Below are 26,001 nucleotides of genomic sequence, written 5' to 3' on the forward strand. Positions count from 1 at the left end.
GCTCAAATCATCAATGAATAAATGAGTGTCTAAGTATCTGAGTGATAAATGAAAAGCAGTGGAGCATACCGGTGGTGAGTTAGGATCACTGACATATCGATGGTCAGGCATAGGAGGCTCTATTGGAATCGGGTAGAAAGTCCCGTATCGCCAACCCGTCAACTCAGTCGGAATGTCTGGCCATCCAGCATGATGATAAGTCGAGGGAATCGGGGGGACCAATCTAGTACCACCCCTAGATGTACCAGCCCTACTGGTCGAAGGAATGTCTCTAGCTCGGGTGCGACTCAAGGATGGCATGCCAGTAGACCTCCTCGTGGGAGTACGGACACCTGCCAATGGAGGCATCCAATATGTATGACGATAGGTCGCGTACTCCCTGTCCTCCAAGTGTAGCAATACATCGGTGCCCAACCTGGCGTCAGTGACACCCTGGGGAGTGAGCCTATCAGCGGACCGCATGTCGACCGGAGGTGCTGCAGGGACACTCTGCTCGGGGTAGCCCATAGTCTGGCAAAGGAAGCGTTCCCCTAGGAACCAGGCCCTACCAACCGGCCCCTCAAACAAGATCCTGTACCGAGAGGTGGTCCATTATCCGGCAAGCTGAAATCGGAGGTCCCCACCCAAAGGCACCCAGGGCTGCCAGGTGATTTGCAGATAACCAATGCATAAGCCGATCTGAAATCGTAGATGTGCAAAATAAATCAAAGATGAAAACATGGAGGACGGAGAGTTCTGAATTACCTCTGTCGACCGTACTGTATCGAAGAACTGCCATAGGTAGGGGAGAGTCTCCCGGGCTCGCGGCCGGTACTAGCCCTCGAAAACGAGCGAGTAGGGGGTCATGAGGGGCGCCTCCACCTCGAGCTCTGGGGCTAGCGTCGGAAAGTACGCAAAAACCCATAACTGTGGAAAATAGGGCAAAAGCCATCAGAATACAGAATGCTGAGTGCAGAATCAGAATACAGAATACTGAGTGCAGAATCAGAATATAGAATGCTGAGTGTAGAATCAGAATACAGAATGCTGAGTGCAGAATCCGAATACAGAATGCTGAATGCAGAATGTGAGTGCATGATGTGAAGTGTGCCGTGCGTGCAATGTACAGATAATGAAAAGTAGAAATGTAAATCAAGAGGGCAGAAGGTACCTCCTAGGCTCTCCAGTAGCCGCCGACTATGTTCCCCCGTCCGCGAGAGGTCGTGCTCATATGGCAATAGAGGGTAGCCAAGCTGGCACCACCCCAGTCATACTGACTAACCTGCGAGAGGTCTACTAGAGCACTTAGCAGAAATAGCCCAATGGTGTTCCCCCTGTCGGCAAACAGAGTAGTCCCGAAGAGGAACATCAAAAACCCTCGGGCGTACTGTGCAATCTCCTCAGGAGTCTCAGGCTCAGTATGCCTGAACTGTGTAGAAAACTAGGTGTATCGGACCCGGCCTGAAGATCGGTCGACCGATGGGCGAGCTCCCAACAGATAAACCCAGGCAGCCTCCCACTCACCCATGTCCTCATCGTAGGGGATCGCCCAGCCTCCCACGTAGAGGCCTGTCAATACGGCAAAATCGAATGGGGTCATAGTCATATCCCCGGCAGATGAGAAATGAAAGGAGTTGGTGGTGTCCCACCACCTCTCCACCAGGGCGCCCATCAACGTCCTGCTAGCTGGATAGCGAGATATCCCGGTACAAAAGGGCCCGAACCCTGCTAGATCAACCCAATCGCGGACGGCCTCAGGGAGCTCCGCATACCAATCTCTCGCAACAATGGAGCCATATCCCCGTGTAACGCGGGAGGACATCTGCATTCATAATGAACACATGTATTCAATTTCAGAATGAAATGAATAAGCTGCGTGCAAATGAAAGATATGAGCTGTGTGCAAATCAAATCAAACTCAATCAAATATGAGCTGCGTGTTCAGAAATTTAAAGTTTGGGCTGCGTGTTCAATTTTTAACAAATGTGAGCTGCGTGTTCAGAAATTTAAAGTTTGGGCTACATGTTCAACTTTCAACAAATGTGGGCTGCGTGTTCACAATCAAATATGAGCTGCGTGTTCAGAAATTTAAAGTTTGGGTTGCGTGTTTAACTTTCAACAAATGTGGGCTGCGTGTTCACAATTAAATTTGGGCTGTGTGTTCAGATTTCAGAAATTTAAAGTTTGAGCTGCGTGTTCAACTTTCAACAAATGTGGGCTACGTGTTCACAATATGAGCTGTGTGCAAATTAAATCAAATTCAATCAAATATGAGCTGCGTGTTCAGAAATTTAAAGTTTGGGCTGCGTGTTCAACTTTCAACAAATGTGGGAAGCGTGTTCACAATTAAATTTGGGCTGTGTGTTCAGATTTCAGAAATTTAAAGTTTGGGCTGCGTGTTCAACTTTCAACAAATGTAGGCAGCGTGTTCACAATCAAATATGAGCTGCGTGTTCAGAAATTTAAAGTTTGAGCAGCGTGTTCAACTTTCAACAAATGTGGGTTGCATGTTCACAATTAAATTTGGGCTGTGTGTTCAGATTTCAGAAATTTAAAGGTTTGGCTACGTGTTCAACTTTTAACAAATGTGTGCTGCGTGTTCATAAACAAAGTTTGGGCTGCGTGTTCAACTTTCAACAAATTTGGGCTGTGTGTTCAGATTTCAGAAATAGTGTGTGCTGCATGTTCACTATCAAATATGAGCTGCGAGTTTAGCAATATAAAGTTTGGGCTGCGTGTTCAACTTTCAACAAATGTGGGCTGCGTGCTCACAAACAAATTTGGGCTGTGTGTCCAGATTTCGGAAATAGTGTGGGCTGCGTGTTCAAAAATGAGCAGAAGTATGGCATGCGAATGTGTTCAGAACGAGCAATAAACATACATAGCATGAAACGCACGAAAAATGTAGAATTAAGGCAAGAAATGTAAAAAAAGTGAAGTACGTACCTCTCGTGCCTGATGAGAGAGATGGGACTCCAGCTCCTGCAATAGCAGGTCCACAGGAGCTCGAGGATCGAAGTCGGTAAAGTGATAAAAAATCGCCTGAGGAAGGACGTGTGCCGGAGGGTCATACCTCTCGGCAATGAATGGCCGAATCCTCGGCGGCAGAGACATGATATCTAGATCGCCTTCGGCATCTGGAGAACCTCCGCCATGGGGAAATTGACCCGCAAAAAGGAGCAAAAATGAGCGAAATGAGCCAAAATTAGAAAAAGTCAACAAAAGTCAACTCTCGGGAAATGAAAAAGTCAACAAAAGTCAACTCTCGAGAAAATCTTCCAAATATTGAGACAAACTTACCTCAAGTGGTGAAAACGAGGAAAAAAGCTCCAAAATCAAAATTTAATCGGTTCAAAGTGAAGAGAACTGAAAGTTTTCGCGAAACAACTTGGCATGGGGCGTTGGAAAACGCGTATAGAGCGCAGATCTGAGAAAGAGAATGGTCTAGGAAGGAGGAGGAGGCAATTTTGGATATGAAGTTGTGAGCAAGAAGTGTTTGGCTTTGTATATTTAAAGAAATGAGTGTGAAAAGACCAAACTGCCCCGGATTTGGGCTAGGTGGTCGGCCGACCACCTTTTCTGGTAGGCCGACCACCTCTCTCTCTCAAACCTGGTCGGTGGCCTCCCCCTGGGACCAAACCTGGTCGGTGGTGTTCCCAAGAGGGTCTCCAAGGTCTCTGCAAATTTTGGTAGTCATCGGAGTCCCTGGCACCCGAGAAAGTACAAGAAAAGTGCATTTGTCGTCACGAAATCCCTCCACGGGAACTTCAACTCCAACTATCGATGCGTGTTTCATCGTCACTCGTCAAGAGCAAAATGTATCCTTTTTGAGCACATTGTGACCCTTCCGGGAGGTAAACTGGAGGTCGCGATTGAGTCGCACTCGTCAAAACTTGCATTTCTTTGCTCGTTGTTTCACGTCAAACACGCATTCGAATTTGCACTTATCCTGCATTGTTATGCACGTCACTTGCATTCTCATGCATATCACTTGCAATGTTGTGCACGTTTCATTGGTATTGTCATACCTCCATGCTTAACTTGCGTTGTCATGAGCATGTCTCTCGCATTACGATGCACTTTCCCATCAGCACCCTGTTTGTCTGCATCCGATGTAGCGTTGAACATGTGTTGCTAATTATGTTGTGCTTGTTAAGTTTCTCTCTTTTGCAGGCACGATATTGTATGTATGGTTCATTTGAAGCTGGTGCAACCAGATGAATTGCGCAGGTATTGTATCTTCTCCGTGTGAGACGTGGCGAGAATTGAATAATTCTCCGCATTCTTAAACTGCATGAAATGTAGTTGTTGCTTTGCATTCTTGCTTAAAACTGTTGCGTGTGCGCTTCATTACAGCTTGCTGCTTTGCATGATCATGAGTTACGTCCGGCTTTGTGCATATCATTTTGCATCTTGCCCCCTGCTTGCGGGCACATCTGTGTTATCTTGCCTATTTGTCTAAGTCTTCGGCCTTGTCAAAAATGGGTCGTCTCTGGGCTTTGACATTCATTCCCGTCACGTATGACTTCCGAGTTCTGTCAAAGAGTGGCAACTGTAGACACCCCATTTTTGACCGACCTTAAGACTCAGACGTCACCAGTTGAGTGCTCGGTGATGTTGCATATTGTGCTCGTTCTGAGGTTTCAAAGTCTCGGCTGCGAGCTTTGCCTCCGGATTTCGGGGCTCTTTTATGCTTTGCCTCGGTTTGCGAACCAGGCCCTGTTTTCTCTGTTTTCTCTTCCCAAAGGGAGGGAGAGGCCCCGTAGACCATCTTTCAGTGGCCGTAGGCTACGTTTCGCGATCGTAGGCCATTTTTCCCGCTTGGAGCCCTGTTTTCGATTTTCAGAGCCGTCGGCCATGTGCCATGGTTCGGGACCGCTTAATTACTTCCGTTTTCTCCGGTTTTTGCCACACACCTTATTTCCTCCCTTTAGAGGGACACTGTGGCCCGGGAGACCACCTTCGTGGTCATACGCCACTTCCGGTGCCTAGCAGCCTGTTTTCGGGGCCCCGGACTGCGCGTTTTGGCCACCGAACCCTCGTTTTACATCCGTCTTGGTCCATTTTTGGTAGGGAACCTATTTTCATTGCTAGGGAGGTGGTAGGATGGTGGGAGGCCACATTTTCTCCTGAAAAACCAGTTTTCTCTTTTTCTCTCTCCAAAAGCCGATTTTTCTGACAAAAAGCTAGTTTTTCTCACTTTTGAGCCACAATTTCTGGCTTTTCATACCACCATTGTGTTGTGCTCATCTGGGAGGCCACCAATACAGGTAGGCCGACCAGTAATTCATCTTGACCCTTTTGAACCTTGCTAAAAAGCTAGTTTTTCTCTCTCTTGGGTCACATTTTCTGGTTTTTCACTATACAACTGTGTTGCACTCATCTGGGAGGCCACCTTTTTGGGGTGGCCGGCCAGAAATTCTTCTTGAACCTTTTGACCCCTGGTTGGCCGACCAGGGAGAGTGGCCGGCCGGCCACTTGAACTAGCCGGTCTGCTTCCTACTTTTTGGTCTCTTTGAGTGTAAGCCAGCTGTGCCAGCTGGAAGCTTCAGAAGTGATCCTCTATACACGTGTATGGAGGATCTTTGAGCTTGGTTTGAAGCTTCTTAGAGAAGCTTTGGCCTCTCTTCTCTATAAAGGGAGGCCTCCTCTTCCATTTGCAAGGGTTAGAAGCTTTTGGCTGGAAATATACATACAACCCTCTATCTCTATACTTCAAGCCTCAAAACACTCATATTCTTGGCCATTTTACCCTACACCTCTTAGCCTACCACCTCCCTCATTCATTCCAGCACCTTGGAGGTCATTTACAGAGGTTGAAAGCTCACCAACTTGGTCCAGAAGCTGCTGGAGGTCGGCTCTACAAGGGTAAGTCTTCATTTCCTTTTTTCTAGCCTTATTTTGCTTCATTACTTAGCCCCATTTCCAAGCATTTCTAGGCCTCAACCTAAACTGTAAAATGTCTTATTTTGAGCTCCTCTTCAACTTTGTTTAAGGGTACTTTGCTGTTTGAGATCATCTATTTCCCCTTACCCTCTATCTCTCTTTTAGGGCTTTTTTTGCATCATATTTTAGCCTTACTTGTGAACATTTTCGAGATTTTTCATAAACTGAAAAAGATCTTGTTTTAATCTCCTCTTCAAGTTTGGTTAAGGTCTCTTTTCTGTTTGGGGTCATCTTCCCCCTATGCATGCTTCATCTCTTCATGATTAGGGCTATGCATTAGAGCACTTGCATTGGCCATGGTTTGGCCTTTTAGCCACTGAAATGCAGTGGCTTAGATGCATTTTTGAGAGCCAAAATCAGAGGGGAGTGACCCCCTCTCTCCTTGTCTTGTTTGGTGGTCTTGTTGGCCTTCCAAAGGGACCTCTTTTTGCATACTTTGAAGTCATGTTCTAGGCCTCATTCTGAGGGTTTTGAGGTCTGCCTTAGCTCTGTCCAAGGCCTTTTTGGCCATATTTTATGTCCCTCATGCATGTGTGGAACAACCCTCCTCAAGGCCTTTCAAGAGGACCTTTCATTGTATGCTTTATTGATCAATTTCAGGCCCTTTTTGGTGAGTTTTAGGGCTGTCATATTTGATTTTCAGAGTTGGTTTTGCTATGCTAAGTGTCCATCATATATGTGTTGAGTAACCCCTTGCATGTCCTTTCAAAGGAGCTCATCATTTTTGCACATGTTGGCTGCATTTCAGTAGTTATTTGGGCATATTTTGTCATGTTTTATTTATTGTTTTTGGCTGGTTTGATGAGTTCTCATACACTTCATATACATGCCATGTAAACCATGCTTGCTAGCCAAATCTGCATACTATTTTAGTCCATCATGTTAGCACTTTTTGGCCATGCTTTAAACTAGAAATGTGCATGTTTTGGGACTGCCTTGGCTCTGTCTTTGTACTTCATGGCCAAATAATGCTTGCTTTGCATAGTTATAATTCAATACATGTGCCTAGCTTTGAGTTTCAAGACTTATTTCATGCATCGGGTGTCATATTTCCATGTTTCGGGACCATTTAGAATCATGTTTCAGTGCTGGAAATTACATGTTTGTATGCCATCTTTCATCCCTTGCCATGCTTTGGTAGAGTGGCATTTTATGCCTTAGGTTCGGTCCTCGGTATGCGTGCACGTATGCATGCATTTTGGTTGTCTCTTTTCCATCTCATGGCGACTGATGTGAGTGTGGCTGAGATCCACTAATGTTGGTGTAAGTCCATCGTGCATTGTGTATGCCATTTCGGTCCATAGCATTGTGTATGCTGAGTTGCATGTTAGAGCATTGTGTATGACATGTTACATTGAGCATTGTGTATGCCATTTCATAGCATTGCGTATGCTAGGTTGCATGTTAGTCACATTGTGTATGCCATCTCATTTGCATTGTGTTTGGGATAGAAGTTAGCCTAAGCACGGGAAACGAGGGACGTTTCGTACTCCGAGTGACGGAACGTGTCTCAATTCCCGGTCGCCAACACTCCGGATTACCCATGATGGAGTTTAGGTCTTGTTGTGTTTATATGTGCATTCATCTCACTTTGAGTCGTGCAATTCGACTCCTCGGTCATCATGCATCGAGATGCGTGATTGATGGTGCGAGGATTGAGGACTACACTCCCTGAAGAGTGGTCATGCATACATACGTGAAAATACTTTGCTGTGCCCCTTTCTTGCTCTCTGTTGCAGCAAATCAGAAATCAACAGCCTTCCAGAGCCTGGCATAGCATTCCGGGATTAATTGCAAACAGAGGTGAATCGGGGCATCGCAATGGATTTCCGCGCAAGGCAACTCGAGCATGCATCTTTCATCATTCGAAACAGAGCTGAGGCGGTCCATGGATTTGCATGCTAATTTACCTGCTTTCCTAGTTAATTTGTTAATTAATTAGGGTTTTGTAATATTTAATTAGCTAGAGTAGTTAATTATTTATTCGACTATATTATTTATTCGGACCCTCCGAGCGAGGGCACAATTGTAATAAGTGTGCGTATGTGTGATGTATGTCTTCCAACCCCACGTCTTTCTCCCTTTTATTTACCAGCTTATGATGGTTAGATTAGGGCATGTTTCAATTAGCATACTTATGCTTGCATGTTTGCATCATTTATTTGTATTGCATGCACCGGGCTCGACGCATCATACTAACTGCATTTGTATTTCAATTCCGAGTTGAATACTTGTTAACTGTAGCATTTTACATGCCATCCTTAGAATAGCCGAGCCTATTGTAGTTGCATTTTTGCATGTGTTGCATTAGGCATTTCTGTATAGTTAGGATCATGCATGGATTTCTAACATAGCTTTTGTTTTGGCTTGGAGTACTCGGTAAGTACTTACGCTTTAGCATCCTTGCATGTGTGTGAGTGACTGCCATGATAGCATGTTTATCATGAGGCTAATTGCTTATGTGATATAACTGCCTGAATGCCTGTGGGTGAAGGTTGGGTTATTTAGATTGGGACAATTTATCAATTGTGAGTTTTAAGCCCACTTGAGAGTGGCAAATCATCATGTTTTCTAAGCCCACCTGAGGGTGGCAAATCCAAGTCTTAGCCTACTTGCGGGTAGCACCATCAAACCATTTTCAAAATAAACAAACATGAGATGTGTTGTTCCAATTCAGGTGATCCAGTATATACTTATATGCTGTGCGCATCACATAGTAAATCTAGGCTAATAACCAGAATAAGAATGCATAATGTTTTCAAAACCTGATATCATGGTTAGTAGAGGCTGATCTTTGATCGGGCGAGCGGGGGTGCTCACGAAGTGACCTTCCCCAATCGTATCCAAGTTCCCGAGCCGAGACAACTTTGGTGATAACGGACATGTGGCCTTAGGCAACGAGTCAGGGTTTCCTAAATTTCCCAAAATAAAATATTTAGGTGGCGACTCTGTATCTGGCAAAGCAGTCCATGTTTGGTACTTTTTTCAAAAAAATCTGTTTTCAAAAACGATTTGCCAGATTTGGACTCTTTGATGATTCATCGGTCTTGCATTGCACTCTGCGAGATTAGATACAGGACCGTGACTTTGAGTCCTGAACTGTAGTGAGCCCAATGAACAAAACGAGAGATTTCCTCCCGGGACATTCGGGGACGTCTACAGTTTACGAGGCTCCAAATCATGAGTTAGATGCTTTTATTTTCACTTGTCAACATTTAAATATTTTTTCAGCTCCTTTACTTCATGGCCTTTTGCTAATATATATCATATTGATCATTCGTTTGAACATTCGTTGATCATCCTCACAATGCTATGATGACTTCTTTCATTCCTGCTGCAACTGAATAACAGTTCAACACATTTGTTACATCGATCGTTTGCACATCCCACTTATTGTTTTCAATTTTTGTTTATGCTTATGTTTATGTTTTTTCTTTTATTTTATTTTATCTTGAAAACAGTCTTAAACTTGTCTAATTTCCATTGAAGTTCCTTGAGATCACCTCTGAATTCATTCTTATTCTTCCAAACATAGAGACATAATAATACACATGACGTAGAAGTTGATGTCTAAATCAATGTTCACCTTTCTTTCTTTGTAACTGGATTTTCGTTAGAACGCCAGTAATGGGTAAGGGTAAATTTTTGGGTGAGTTTGTGTGCACTAAACAATTTTACTAACGCCTGTTAAGTAATGGGTAATGGTAAATTTTTGGGTAACTTCGCGTGCACCAAGGTTTCAAAAAGCGGTAATATGTAATGATTTTGGTGGTAGGCGCTACTTGTTATATCCATTTTTGCAGTGTGACCAAAATTTATATGAATAACGGCCATTTCAATATTACATAAAGGCCTGTTACGCACCTTTACCATATTCTACACAGTTTTTTTTTTTTTTCCAAAAAAAAAAAGAACTTCCAAAGAAAGAAAGAACGAACACTAAAGTGATCTAGACCAAAAGAAAAAACTTTGTATGAAATTTTTTTCTTTATAATTTATTTTTTGGGTAAATTACACTGACACCCCCTGAGGTTTATGTTTATTACAATTCCCCGCCTCATCTTTTGGAAATTACATCTCCCCCCCTGAGATTTAAAGTTTCATTACAGATTCCCCCCTCAGCAATTTAATTTTTTTAAATACCAATTTTGCCCTCACTAGGTAAATTACATTGACATCCCTCACATTTTAGAAATTACAATCCCTTTCCTAAGGTTTAAAGTAGGATTACCAATTATCCCCTCGGTTAGTATTAGTTGGGAAAAAAAAATTAATTGAAAAAATTTTTTGTTACTAAAATTTTTTAATTTTTGTTTAAAAACTAACGTAAACTCATTTTTTGAATTTATGTTTTTTCCTCAAATTTACAAACTGAGACAATCATTCATAAACCAAAAAAATTATCAACACAAGTTTTTATGACAGTTTTTAAAATTTTTGTAAATATAAATTAAAAACTGAAAGCGAAATGGTTACCAAACGAGCCTCAGATGGTAAAAATATCGTAAAATTAACAAATAATTAAATAAGTTACCAACGAAAGAAGTGACTTCTAAAAGATTCTTAAGTTATGTATGGTTTGATTTTTAGAATTTTTTTTTTAAATTAAAAATTAATTTGGTTAAGAAATAAAAAATAATTATTATTTAAGGGTAAAAAATAATTATCATTTTAACTTTTAGGCATGTTATATACATACGTGTGGCTGTTTCAATTTAATTTGTAAAAAATTATTTCTAACCACTCGAAAGATAAAAATAATATAAAAATGATAATTATTTGTTATTTCTTATTTCTTAACCAAATTAATTTTTAATTTTTAAGAAAAATTTCTAAAAATCAAACAATACATAGCTTGAGAATCTTTTGATAAGTCATTTTTTACGTTGGTACTTATTTAATTATTTGTTAATTTTATGACATTTTTACCATCTGAAGCCTGTTTGGTTATCATTTCGTTTTCAGTTTTCAATTTATATTTACAAAAATTTAAAAAACTGTCATAAAAACTTGTTTGATAATTTTTTTGGTTTATAAATGGTTGTCTCAATTTGTAAATTTGAGGATAAAACGTAAATTCAAAAAATGTGCTTACGTTGATATTTAAACAAAAATTAAAAATTTTACTAACAAAATTTTTTTTCAATTAATTTTTTTTAATGAATTTTTTTCCAACTAATACTAACCGAGGGGGCAATTGGTAATGCTACTTTAAACCTTAGGGAGGAGATTGTAATTTTTAAAATGTGAGGGGTGTCAATGTAATTTACCCAGTGAGGGCAAAATTAGTATTTAAAAAAATTAAATTGTTGAGGGGGAATCTATAATGAAACTTTAAACCTCAGGGAGGAAGATGTAATTTCTAAAAGGTGAGGAGGGAAACTATAATAAACATAAACCTCAGGGGGTGTCAGTGTAATTTACCCTTATTTTTTAAATTTTTATTTCGTTACGTTAGCATGTAAAATTCCCTTTGTCACAAAATAATGGTCCCTTTTAGAGAATCTAACTTTTTTTGGTAGTACAATTATTGCACTTTAAAAAATTGATTTTTCAAAATTACCCTTTGATAGTACATTTTTTGGGGAATATCAATGTCATAATTGTACTTTTTGTATTGTTAATAAATTTAAAAGAAGGGTAAAATATGAAATTTATATTATTTTTGCACTTAATTTTTGAAAAATGGATTAATATTTTGGGACAATAAAAAATGAAATAAGGGACTAATATTTTGAGAATGAGAGAGTATAAACAATGGTTTATTTTTGAGTGTTGCTATTAGCACCTATCTTTTTTATTTGGACCCTTCATTTTTTTTTAAATTCCAATTTTGTCCAAATATAAAGTTACATTTTTACCCTCATCCTTAACATTCTAACCCTAATTTTTCAAACCCTAACCCTAACCCTAATTTTCCAAACGCTACCCCACCAACCTTTTCACCACCATCTCCTCCTCCTCCTCTACCACTACCCACCAGCACCTTTGCCCCGCCGACGAGCTCTTCTACAAAGGCCAACTCCTCCCCCTCCACCTCTCCCACCGCTTTTCCATGGTCCGCAACCTCTTCTTCTTCTCCTCTAGCACCTCCTCCGACACCAACACCACCGCCTATCTCGACTTCGTCGCCAATACCACGACCGACTGCGACTTCTCCCGACCCAACTCCGTCGCCGAAAACGATGAATTCAAACGCCCCAACACCACCTTCCACCACCACAACCAGATCAAAAAGCCCAAGTACTTCTCTCTTTAGATTCTCCTCTATTTTCCGCAAATCCCGTGACTCCGACGATAACCCATCTGGGTCCTTCATCAAATGTATGAGCGTAACAGCCAAGGACGACGATGGATTGTGCAGACAACACGGGGGCGAAGAATCTGTACATCATATCAGTGAAGTGTATCAAGGGGAGACTGAATCCGTTGCCTTCTGCTTGCATTGGAGACATGGTGATAGCCACCTTGAAGAATGAAAAGCCAGATCTTAAAAAGAAGAACAAGAAAGAGAGAGAGAGAGAGAGAGAGAGAGAGAGAGAGAGAGAGAGTGGATATGAAAAAAAAAAAAAGGAAGAGGAAAGGGGTCGCTGGTTAGGGAGGTCGCCGAAGGGGTGGGACTGCTGGTGATGGTAGGAAAATTGCAGAAAAAAAGTTAGAAGTCAAAAAGATGAGGGGTATAGTTGGTATTAAGGTTGGGGTTTAAACAAAAAAAGAGAGGGGTTTCATTTTGTTGGGTGGGAGTTCAAAGAAATGGGGGGGCCAAAGTAAAGAGGTATGTGCTAATAGCAACCCTCTTATTTTTAAGGCAAATTACATTAATGGTCCATATAGTTTGGGGCTTATGTCATTTTGGTTCTAATTTTTCAATTGTAACACATTTGATTCTGAGTTTTGAATCGTATTCCAAATAAGAACAATTGAAGATATCATTACTTAATTTCAAGGGTAAAATCATTAATTTGATAAAATATAAATTAATTTGACAAAAATAAATGTCAAAAAAATATTTATAAAATTTTAAAAATTATTTCTATCCACTAAAGATAAAATTATATGAAACTGATAAATCTTTTAGACATTTATTTATTTATTTTACTAAATTAATTTTTATTATATGTTTGGATGATGATCATGTAATGGGTGGGTGTTTTTATTTTCATTAAATTAGTTTCTATTTTTTTAAAAATCAAATATAGCGACAATTTTGATATCATTACTAAACCAATCCATTAAATCAAACAATTCAAAACTAAAAGCATTTTATATATTAAATTTATCATTACACATTAAAATCCTAATAATCACCTATTACTTGATCATCATCCAAACACATATTAATAAAAATTAATTTGGTAAAATAAATAAATAAATGCCTAATAAATTTATCAATCTTTCATAATTTTATCTTTGGTGAATAAAAATAATTTTTAAAAATTTAAAAATATTTTTATGACATTTATTTTTGTCAAATTAGTTTATATTTTATCAAATTGATGATTTTGCCTTTCAAATTAAGCAATGGTATATTTAATTATCCTTATTTGGAATAAGATTCAAAATTTAAGGTCAAATATATTACAATTGAAAAGTCAAGGACCAATGTGACACGAGCCGCAAACTATAGGGACTGTTAGTGTAATTCACTCTTATTTTTATAAGGGTAAATTATACTGACACCCCCTGAGGTTTATATTTATTACAATTCCCTCCCTCACCTTTTGGAAATTACATCTTCCCTTGAGGTTTAAAGTTTCATTACAGATTCCCCTCTCAGCAATTTAATTTTTTTAAATACCAATTTTGCCCTCACTGGGTAAATTACATTGACACCCCTCACATTTTAGAAATTACAATCCCCTCCCTATGGTTTAAAGTAGCATTACCAATTACCCCCTCGGTTAGTATTAGTTGAAAAAAACAAAATTCATTGAAAATAAAAATTAATTGAAAAAAAATTTTGTTAGTAAATTTTTTTAACTTTTGTTTAAAAACCAACGTAAACTCATTTTTTGAATTTATGTTTTTTCCTCAAATTTACAAATTGAGACAACCATTTATAAACCAAAAAAATTATCAAACAAGTTTTTATGACAGTTTTTTAAATTTTGTAAATATAAATTGAATACTGAAAACTAATTGGTTACCAAACAGGCCTCAAATGGTAAAAATGTAGTAAAATGAACAAATAATTAAATAAGTTACTAACGTAAGAAGTGACTTATCAAAAGATTCTTAGGTTATGTATGGTTTGCTTTTAAGAATTTTTTTTAAAAATTAAAAAATTAATTTGGTTAAGAAATAAAAAATAAAAAATAATTATCATTTAAGGGTAAAAAATAATTATCATTTTAACTTTTGGGCAAGTTATATACATACGTATGGCTATTTCAACTTAATTTGTAAAAAATTGTTTCTAACCACTCGAAAGATAAAAATAATATAAAAATGATAATTATTTTTTATTTCTTATTTCTTAACCAAATTAATTTTTAATTTTTAAGAAAAATTTCTAAAAATCAAACCATACATAGCCTAAGAATTTTTTGGTAAGTCATTTCTTACGTTGGTAGCTTATTTAATTATTTGTTAATTTTATGACATTTTTACCATCTGAAGCCTGTTTGGTAACTATTTCGTTTTCAGTTTTCAATTTATATTTACAAAAATTTAAAAAGCTGTCATAAAAACTTGTTTGATAATTTTTTTGGTTTATAAATGGTTGTCTTAATTTGTAAATTTGCGAAAAAAACGTAAATTCAAAAAATGTCCTTACATTGGCTTTTAAACACAAATTTAAAAATTTTACTAACAAATTTTCTTTCAATTATTTTTTTTTTCAAATATTTTTTCTTCCAATGAATTTTTTTTTAATGAATTTTTTTTCCGACTAATACTAACCGATGGGGCAACTAGTAATGCTACTTTAAACCTTAGGGAGGGGATTAAAATTTCTAAAATGTGAGGGGTGTCAATGTAATTTACCCAGTGAGGACAAAATTGATATTTAAAAAAATTAAATTGCTGAGGGAGGAATCTGTAATGAAACTTTAAACCTTAGGGGGAAGATGTAATTTCCAAAAGGTGAGGAGAAAAACTGTAATAAACATAAACTTCAGGGGGTGTCAGTGTAATTTATCATTTTTATAATCATTTCATTTAATATTTAATTGTAAATATTTTTTATTTTGTTACTGTAATATTTGTCTAAAAAATATCTTTAAAAAAAATCTGTAACTCAAAAATAATTTTTGCTTATAACACAATTTTTATTTTTATAGTCATTTTATTTAATACTTAATTGTAAATAATTTTAGTTTAAAAAAATGTCTTTTAAAATAAAAAATCATTTGCTCAAAAATAATTTTTATTTTTATAATCATTTCATTTAATAATTATAAATATTTTTATTTAGTTAGTTCATGTATTGGTCAAAAATGATTTTGTAAATATTTAAAATCAATTATTCTTAAAATAATTAATTATTGAAATAAAATATAAAAAATTCTTTTTATGATGATTTAAAAATATGAAATATATTAGATTATACTTAAAAACTAACAAAATTGATTAAGATCTATTTTAAATCCTTATAAATGCGATTCTAAAAAAAAAAATGAGTATAATTAAGTGTTTTCAAATTGTGTGAAAAATTTAAAAATTTATAATTTCAATTACCACAATCGTTATGTTACAACCTTTACATCTCGTAACTACAACCACGCCATTACAACTATTACCACTACCGCAAAAGCTTTTGGAACCTTTACTAGTGTGCACTAAACAATTTTACTAAAAGCTTGTGGGGCTCATGGGTCATTAGGCCTTAGACGTTAGGTAAAAATGCTCGAGCGCACCTAATATCTCTGCTAAATCAAAGTGAAGTATCGAAGAAATGTCCTTAAAATCTAATGTAGTCCTACATATTCTATCCCAAAATTATTTTTCTAAGGAACTATGTGAACATGCTTTAGAATAGGCATCAAAATAGTGTGAACATTATCAGTAAGCAAAGAATCGGATATCGCATCATCTTTTGAAAGGGCTTCCAGTTCATTTTATTCTCTCTCTATATTCCCTCAAGTTGATTATCACCGTCTGTTCATTACCTAGTGGTGGTGTAAATGGCTTTTAGTTCTTTGAAATGATTTGAAAACTAATTAGTGAAAACTATAAATTGATGTGTTTGAATGAGTGGTGAGAGTAGAGGCCAGCAAGTTAGAGAAGCTTCAATCTGTTTGGTGAGAGAGAGAGAAAGAGAGAGAAAGAGAGAAGCAATGGCATCACTCAAGCCTGAGAAACCTGTTGTTACCCAACCCACCGCCCCGGCCAAGAAAGAGCCTTCCAAAGGTTCTTCTAAGAAGGTCGAGCCGAAACCTCAAGAGCCTAAGAAAAAGGTATTACATAGTAAATTACACTTTGCTCTCTACACTTGACACCGAATTTCAAGTTACTCCTTTTTTTGTTTTTTTAATTGTAACAATTAATTCTTTGCACTCATCATCGGGTTGAAAAATGATCCCCTTCAGTTAGTCAGATATTAGATTTGTCAACAGAAATAATCCCCGTCACCCTAACATCATAGAATTTTAGGAAACAAATAATTTTTAATTTTTATTTTTTTTATACAGTATTTACTTCGGCAAATCTTAGCTATTTTTATTTATAACATTTTGTCTGATTAACATTTTTTTTTATTCATTGTTTAGTCATCAGGAACCAAGTTAGCAACAAAGAAGAAATAAGGACGATAAGCACTGGCTTGTGATCTATAGCTATGTAGCCCTTTTTGGGCTTTGGCATAATAATTAAATAAAACATAAATATTTGAAAGGATGATTTTTCATTGTCTCTAATTAATGCATTTGTGACTTAATAAATTTACATGGATGCTTTCTTTGAATGTGTGGATGCTCAATCGGTTTCCAAGAAAATATGGATCGATCACAAAATCAATCCAAATGAAGGATTAGAAGAATTAATCCACAAACAAAGTTAAATTCTTCTTGGTTTGCCCCATTTGAAATATACATGGATGATGTAGTGGCCGCAATTTGGAAGTGTTTTATGAAAATCATTAGGTAAAAGAGAAGCTAGTAATTATCTAATTTCAACAAAATTATGCGATAGTTTCATATTATATTCAAATCTTTCTCCTTGACTAGTGATGGAGTGCAAAAAAATGGAAAGAAATATTTGGCTTTTCTATAAATGAGGTAGATGTCATATATATATATATATATATATATATATAATAGATTCATTATACAATTTAAGAAATGATATAAATAAAGAAACAATACTAAATCAGTAATTGACACAATCACAAATTATATACATAATACTAAAAATAAAAAAATTCTATATATTCTAATTTCTATATTCAACACTTCTTCTCAAGCTGGTGTAAAGGTATTTAACAATCGCAGCTTGCCAATTGATGACTGGAAGAAATTAAAAAAAACTCAACGGCTAGTCCAAATAAATGCTACCGAACAAATCTAGTAGTTCACTAAATAAAAAAAGGTCAAAAAGTGCTTAATACATTAGCACCACACCCTAAAAAAGGAAAAAATCGCCCTAGAAGAAACTGATCGGAATCAATGTCAGGAGAGTTTAAAGAGGTCATGCCGAACCGTTGTAGGAACTAACCGGAATCAATATCGAGACAATTTATGGGGTCATACCGGACTGTTGTAGGAACTAACTGGAATCAATGTCGGGACAGTTTAAGGAGTCATGTCGGACCGTTGTAGAGACTAACCGAAATCAATGTCGGGATAGTTTACGGAGTTATGTTGGACCGTTGTAGAGACTAACTGGATGTTGAACAAGCAAGTGTGACACATACATAACTTATGACGTGGTGCTAAATGATGATGGAAACAGATGATTGAGTGCGCCAATGGATAGTTTATTAGAAAGTGTGCCAGAGGGGTGCAACTTAAGTGATGTGCCAAGGGGGTGACTTGGGTTGTGTGCCAAAAGGGGTGCCTTGGGTTGTGAGCCATATGAGGTAGATTAAGTGGTTCACATGGTATATCACCATGCTCGCCATGATATAGGTATAATATCTCTCTCAAACTCTAACAGGTTTGAAGGTAGAAACCTATTTGAGGTTGAAACAGAGGGAAAGACAGTATAGTAAAAACACAAAAAAAAAAAGGATTTCGAGTAAAAAAAAAATGATAGAGATATTTGGAATATGAATAAACTAGTGGATAGAAGAAGAGATCACCATGATGTGATACTGAAAGAAAATATGGCAGTGAAATGGGTTGAGATTCGGCGAGCGACCAAGGCAAGGTCACCCCCCATCGGTAAAGCAAAATTACTCGGTATTTAACCTAGCTCTGATACTAAAAATAATAGAAAGAATTATTTGGCTTTTTCATAAATGAGGTAGATGCCATATATATATAATAGATTCATGATACAATTTAAGAAACAATATAAATAAGGAAACAATACTAAATCTGTGATTGATACAATCATAAATTATATATATAATACTAAAAATAAAAAAATTTTATGCACTCTAATTTCTATATTCAACACTGATCACCTAGGGATTTAACGGATTATCTCTCGATTATGGTGAACTTCGAAATGGCAAGATCACTTTCATTTCATTAGGCTTGTTTGGTAGAGTTTATAAGCTGTTTATTTCAGTTTTTAGCTTAATTTAAGCTAAAATATTGTGTTTGGTGCAGCTTAAGTTAACTAGCTTATAGCTTAAATCAAACTATTTCTCAACTTATCTCAAAATCTGGTCAGGGGGTGCTTAAATTTTTGACTTAAGCGCACAACTGGTGTAGGGGGCTAAAATTAGTTAAATGCCCTCGTCAATATCCAAATATTAATATTAATTAATATTAATATTAATATTAATTAAAAAAATAAAAAATTGCATATTTCTAAAGAAAAAGAAAAAAATCAATATTAATTGAAAAATAAATATTAATTGGTATTAATTATTAATAAATTCATATTGTATATTTTTATATTAATTAAAAAATAAAAAATTGTATATTTCTGAAGAAAAAGAAAAAGAAAAAGAAAAAGAATCAATATTAATTTAAAAAATCAATATTATTTGGTATTAATTATTAATAAATTAATATTGTATACTTTTGTAATGAATTAATTATTAATTGATACTAATTAATAACAATTGTTGATTATTAATATTAATTGATACTAATAAAAATTAAATATTAATATTAATTTATACTAATTAATAATTTTAGTATTAATTGATACTAATTAAGCAATTAATTGATACTAATTAATTTATAATGAAAAATAATTATGACAATAATACTTTCATTACATTTTTAGCAAATGTATCAATTTTTATATTAATTAATACTAATTATATTAACTTTTATTAATGAAATATATATTTTTTAAATTAAAATTGAAAAAAATGACAAAATAATCATTTTTACATCATATAAGGACAGAAAAGACAATTATATAGTAAAAAGTTATTTTACAGCTTATTAACCAAACACTAGTCTGTTACTTAAATTCATAATCCCACAACTGCACCAAACAGGTTAACAGCTTATATTCACAGCTATAAGCCATGATCTATTAAGTTATAATTTATAATCACTTTTTTACAGGTTTACCAAACGGGACCATTACAAGAAACAAGTGATTTATATATCAAAAGTTTTGTCCTTCAGACCAAACAATTGTTGCTAAAAGTCTTTGGAGATGGAACTATGTTGTTGCTAATACACCGGCCACCATACTTGTGCCTGACACAATTCAAGTTACTTTGGAAAAAAAGTGTCGTTACTAAAAACATCTTTCGTTGGGCAAAGTCCAAAATGACATTTGTTGACGCTAAAAGTAAATTTTGTCATGAAATGAATTAGGTCACTAAACGAGTTCAAATCATTGCTAAAGTGACATATTGATGACAACACATCGTTCCTAAAAGTCACAATTTGAGATAAATATGTTCAATGCAAATAATACTGTAAAGATAAGGTGAATTAGTCATCTACCTAACATTGATACTCAGCTAATATGTTCAATTTTTAGAATTTTCTGTTTAAAATTAGAAAAATTATCAATTTAAAAAAAAAAAAGAATTACAAAATGTTCAATATTTTTAGGAAGGGTAGTGATTCATCCCCCGAAAATGGGGGAGCCCGAATCCCCCTAATTTCCATTTCAGGTAAAAAAAAAAAAAAAAAAAAAGGAAAAAAGAAAGAAAAAAAGAAAACAGTTTCCAAAATTGGAAATTAGGGGGATTAGGGGGCAACTTTTTAGGGCTACAAATCATTTCCCTTTTAGGAAAAGTCCAAAATAACGTCAACATATGGTTTGATCACAAAATGGGTCTAAGTCATCCTTTGCAGTAATGATTTAAAATCATTGCTAAAAGTGACATAATTGACCATTACACATATCATCCCAAAAAACTACATTTTGGGATGAATATCTTCAAGGCTAATACTTGTACAGTATCAATGGTGCCAACGTAAATCACTCTAGCTAGCCATTTTATCTAGCGTTTTTTGACTAGACATCCCACAAATGCAACTGCACAACAGAAAATCCATTAATTTTCTGTTAACCCGTGAAATCCCACGCGCATCAAAAAGTCCATAATACCCATCATTAAATTACGCATCTTTAAATTGCGAGATGCGTCACACAGTGTTAAAAGCCAAAGAACTTTCCACTGATATAACAATTTCTCCAAATCACCCAAGCAAATGTATAGTGCAGTAGGAGATGGGTAGCCGATTCAACCATTTCTAAACAGAAGGGACATTGAAGCATTAAAGCTGTATTTGGTTTAAGAATTTGGAGAAGAATTTAGAAAGAAAAAGAGAAAATGTAGGTGAAATGTGAATAAAATATACCTACTTTCACATACCTTTTCTCTTTATATTTTCAAATCTCCCTCCAAATCCATATACCAAACACGGCCTAAATGGTACATGAAAAATATTCTTAAGTAAAATTATTTCACTTTTAGGCTTATAGGTTCTTATTCTGAATGGCTTTCCAATAGAAAATTTCCATTGGATGCACCCAAATAATAAAAAAAAAGGGCATGGTTTCCCCCATAGTAGATGTTGAAGCTTTCGTGAATGCTCACTTGTATCAAAATCCTTTGCACAAATATCATAAGAAGATTTAACTCAAACGAATCTCCTTTTTTCTATTGCCATTTTTTTTTTTTTGAAACAGCGAAAAAGACTTTATTGATGAGCAACACAATTACAAGAGTTTATATTAATAAAGACATAGGGCACAAAAAGCATCACAGTTACACTAACCAATCCCAATTAGGTTGGCACCGAACTAGCAAATCCAATCATCTATTAGTACCACTCACAGTTGGAGAGGATCCAACCACAAAAAGAACAGCCATGTTAATTAGAATAGTAAAGAGAGAGAAAGTAATATGTGTTGTATTCAACGAATTTAATTCCTATACAATAAAAGGCCTGTATATATAGGTTGAGAAAGAGTATCCTATTAGAAACCTAACTATGATAAAGAGTATCCTATAAGAAACCTAACTATGGCTATTTCGAAATATATCTAGGAAATCAATACCTAATATATATAGAAATACCACATATACATTAACATCCTCCTTCAAACTTAAGGAGGATAAACATCTTGAGTTTGGAGAGAGAAACTAAAATATGAAATAAAATAAAAGGCACATAGATTGCAAAATCCGAATGGTAGTGCAATGGCGCTTGAAATAGATCAGAGGCCGGAACCAATGCCGGAAGACAGTTTATGGCCGTGTCGGACCATTGTAGGAACTGGCCAAAATTAATGTCGAGACAGTTTAAGGTTATGCCTGACTGATATAGAAACTGGCTAGAACTAATGTCGAGATCAGAGGCCGGAGCTAATGTTTGGAGACAGTTTATGGTCATGCCAGACCGTTGTAGGAGCTAACCGGAATCAATGTCGAGACAGTTTAAAGGGGTCATGCCTGATCGATGTAGGAGCTAATCAGAATCAATGTTGAGACAGTTTAAAGGGGTCATGCCGGACTGATATAGAGATCGGATGTTGAACCAGAAAGCGTGACACGCACATAACTTATGATGTGGTGCTGAACGATGATAGCAATAGATAACTGAGTGTGCTAGTGACTGGATGTTGAATCAGGGGTGACTTTGGTGGTGCTCCAAGGGGCGGCTTGGGTTGTGTGCCAGAGATGGCGACTTGGATTGTGCGCTAAAGGGGCGGCTTGGGTTGTACGCCAAAGAGGGCGGCTTGAATTGTGCGCTAGAGTAGGCGGCTTGGGTGGTGCACTAAGGGGTGACTTTGGTGGTGCGCCATAGGGGACGACTTGAGGTGTATGCCATAGAGAACAACTTAGGTGGTTTGCATGGTGTATAACCATATTCACCATGATATAGGTATAATACCCCTCTCAAATGCAAATAGGTTTGAAGATGGAAACCTATTTGAGGTTAAAGTAGAGAGAAAGATAGAGTGGAAAAAAAGAAGAAGAAGGATAGCGAGTAAAAATAAAATAAAAAATATGATAGAGATATTTGGGGTAGGAATAAACTAGTGGACAAAGGAAGAGATCATCACGAAGCGATACTAATGGAAAAATATGACAGCAGAATAGGTTGAGGTCCGATGGGCGGCCAAGGCAAGGCTGCCGCCCCCCGGTGAAGCGAAATTACTAAGTACTTAACCTAGCTCTGATACCATGTTAAAATAGTAGAGAGAGAAGAAATAATATGTATTGTATTCAATGAATTTAATTCCTATACAATAGTATATATAGGTTGAGAAAGAGTATCCTACTAGAAACCTAACTATGAGAAAAAGTATCCTATAAGAAACCTAACTATGACTATTCCCAAATATATCTAGGAAATTAATACCTAATGTATATAGGAATACCAGATATACATTAACAAACTAGAAGCTACAAAATGTCACGCCCTCAAAATAATATAAATAAACCAACTCAAAAGAGATATGAACATAATAGAATTGGTATACTTCCATACATCAGAGTTCGTGTTACAAAAGGTATTACATGCATTATACATTCATAAATATTCATCCTGAATCTATAGCATGTAACACTAGTTAAAAACAACAAAATGGATACCCTACGGGCTTACATTTTTCCAAGATATAACTTGGTTACAACAAGAGAGAGTCATAAGCTCTATACATTTAAAGCCCTTGGCTTAAATAAACAATTAAACACAAGAGTAACAAAAATAGAGCCTCCAGCTCCTAAGTCCTCTCAAGCTACGTCCTTGGAGGAAGCATATCACCTGTACCTGAAAATGGTTCCCTAAGTAAGGTGAGCCAAATCCCAGTAGAAACAGTCTATCACAATATATGAGGTTTAACTAAGATATGAGTGTCAAGTGTATATATGTTCAACACTTATAACCAAAGCACATCTACTTCACATGACTACACGATTCTAACATTCACATCTAGATCCATTCCAATTTATTCATTTCATATTTGTTCATTTCTGTGGAGACATATTTTTTGGATAGCAACACGTGGCCAAGGTGGCACCGAAGTGCCAGGGGAGGTGCCATGTGTCCTTGACTTGACGCCAAGGTAATCTTGGCTAGGTCGAGGTTATCTGCGGAGATATCGGAATCCGAGATGAGCGGATAAGTTATAAGAGTCCTAGAATAAGGGAGGACTTCAGCCTAGATAAAGATAAAGCTCTTAGGGAGTTTATCTTTATCTATTTGAGAGTCCTGGATAGGCATTGAGCCAGAGTCCATTGAAGCTAGGCTTCTACAGGGATCAGGTCAGTGTTGGTTATAAAAGTAAGGCACCCTCGTGGGTCTAAGGAATGCTTTTGGTATTTTGAATAGTGAGTTAAGCACTTTTGCTATCTTTGAGAGATAACTGACTTTTTCGTCGGAGTGCCCCCAGGTGGACGAACCACCGTCGGAGTCTTTTTCTTTCTATGACAGGTCGTTCAGGTGTGATCTATTTTGCCAGTGTTCTCCAGCTGAGTACCAGTTTGGTAGTGTGGTCAAAAAACAACACACACAATTTGGCGTTGTCTGTGGGAACGAAAGAAGAATAGATGGCCAACGACGGACAGAAAGAAAAGGTTGGGGACGACCTCCTTACTAGGAGTGATAAACATATTGACCTTGATGTCGAGGAAGATAATTGCAACGAAGAAACTCGGGATCAGAATCCCGGACAGAAAGACGTCAGCAAGGAAGGCGACGTACCAAAGAAATCAGACTGAAGCGGGTATTATAACAAGGACGACCTCTAGGTATGGAAAGATAGATGCCTGCGGAGAGACGAAGAGGTGAAGAGAATGGTGAACAAATTGGTAGACCTGCAAACGGTCGTCAATTTCATGATGCAGAACAACGTTATGCAGCCACCGTTCCCATTACAAGACACGTCGATTCCAGCGGCCAAGAACAATGCCCAGAAGGGAGGGCAGAAAGCAGTCCCTATAGCGCCCTGGCACAACAGGATTATGGTTCTCGGGAGGTCGGGCATAAAGAATCAACGATGAGAGAATCCCAGAAGACACGTCGAACCAAAGAAGCCTGAACCAAAGAACATCGAGATGTTCAGGCAAAGGAACTTTGTTTTGACGCAACTAATGGAGAGAGGTCCAAAAGGACTGATAATGACACTGGAAGTAGCGCACCGGAGAGGCTGAAATCTGGTGATAGCCGAGCTCCTGGATGGACCAAGGAGGATCTGAGGGATTACCTCCAGAGGAAGCGACACGATGCCGAGGTAACTTCACCGGTCAAGCCGAGAACGCCGTTCTTGGTAGAGTTGGAGAAATTTGAGGCCTCGAAAAGGTTCAGTATGCTAAGATTCAAGATATACGACAGTAAGTCGGACCCCAACTTTCACGTCGGCTTGTACCTGAACTCGATGGCACTATACACCGGGAACGAGCCGTTGTTTGCAAGGTGTTCCCCTCGTCCTTTGAGGAAATTGCATCGGACTGGTTTCACAAGCTGTCGAAAGGAACTGTGAAAACCTGGAAAGGCCTGGCCGAGATGTTCATGGCCACGTTTGTGACAAACAAGCTACAACCATTAAGGGTGGACTCTTTGATGGCTCTGAGAATCAGTGAGGATGAAAGCCTTAGGGCCTATGCTAAGAGGTACTATAAGGTATTCAACCGGATACCAGGATGAAACCAAGAGGTGGCGGTCGTGTCTTTTAAGAATGGCCTGAAAGATGATTATTTGCTTCGAAAATCATTGGCAAAAACATTGCCAAAAAGTATGGAGGAATTAATGGCTAGAATAGAGAAATATGCCATAGCCGAGGAGGATACGCTGGGGACAAAGGCGTCAAAACAAGAGAAGAGAAACGGTTTGCCGAAGCGAGGCCGAGGTAATGGCAGATACAATATGCCAGAGACAGGAATAAGGGCTGCCCAGGCAGTCACAACCGTATTCCGAATTCCAGTTTACAAAGTCTTGGAAAGAATACGGAATCGGCCCTATTATAGAGCACCAGAGAAGCTCCCTGGTGAATTTATGGGAAGAAGCCTTGGCAAGTACTGTGCTTACCATAATGAAGATGGGCATCTGACTCAGGGGTGCAGAGCCTTGAAGGCACATCTAGAAGACCTGGTAAGGCAAGGTCATTTAAGGGACCTTATAGACGAGGCCAAGACAAGGAAAGAGCAAGCAAGACTGCCTTAGGCACCGGCAGCACCGCCTCCTCCAGCACCACAACCGCAAGCAGGCAGACCTCGGGTGATCAACGTGATTCACTCGAAGGTCAATAAGAACGAAATACGTGGGGAGACTTAGAAGGTAAAACATTTGCAGCATGTGTACCAGGTCTGGCAGAAAAGACCTAGGGCAGACGAGTGCCAGGGACCAGTGGTGTCTTTTACTGAAGACGACCTAGAGATGGTGCAGCATCCACACAACAATGCCTTGGTAATGTCTATCTAGATTGGAGAATGCCAAGTGAAGCGCATCTTAATTGACCAGGACAGCTCTTGTGACATCATGTATGTCAGGTATTACAAGGAGCTTGGCCTTCACCAAGATGATCTGGAATAATCCAATG

The 26,001-nt window shown here is 37.3% G+C and overlaps 1 long non-coding RNA gene across 1 annotated transcript; it reads left to right on the forward strand.

Moving 5' to 3' along the window:
- Nucleotides 1-15,886: 15,886 nt before the first annotated feature.
- LOC114302695 (uncharacterized) lies at nucleotides 15,887-16,761 on the forward strand. Its single transcript, XR_003643496.2, has 2 exons — nucleotides 15,887-16,322; nucleotides 16,635-16,761. It is a non-coding gene; the product is annotated as an uncharacterized LOC114302695 (long non-coding RNA).
- The last annotated feature ends 9,240 nt before the right edge of the window (nucleotides 16,762-26,001 follow it).

The sequence above is a fragment of the Camellia sinensis genome, chromosome 5 (genome assembly GCF_055761805.1).
Source record: "Camellia sinensis isolate YWXY chromosome 5, ASM5576180v1, whole genome shotgun sequence".
In the NCBI taxonomy this organism is placed as follows: domain Eukaryota; kingdom Viridiplantae; phylum Streptophyta; class Magnoliopsida; order Ericales; family Theaceae; genus Camellia; species Camellia sinensis.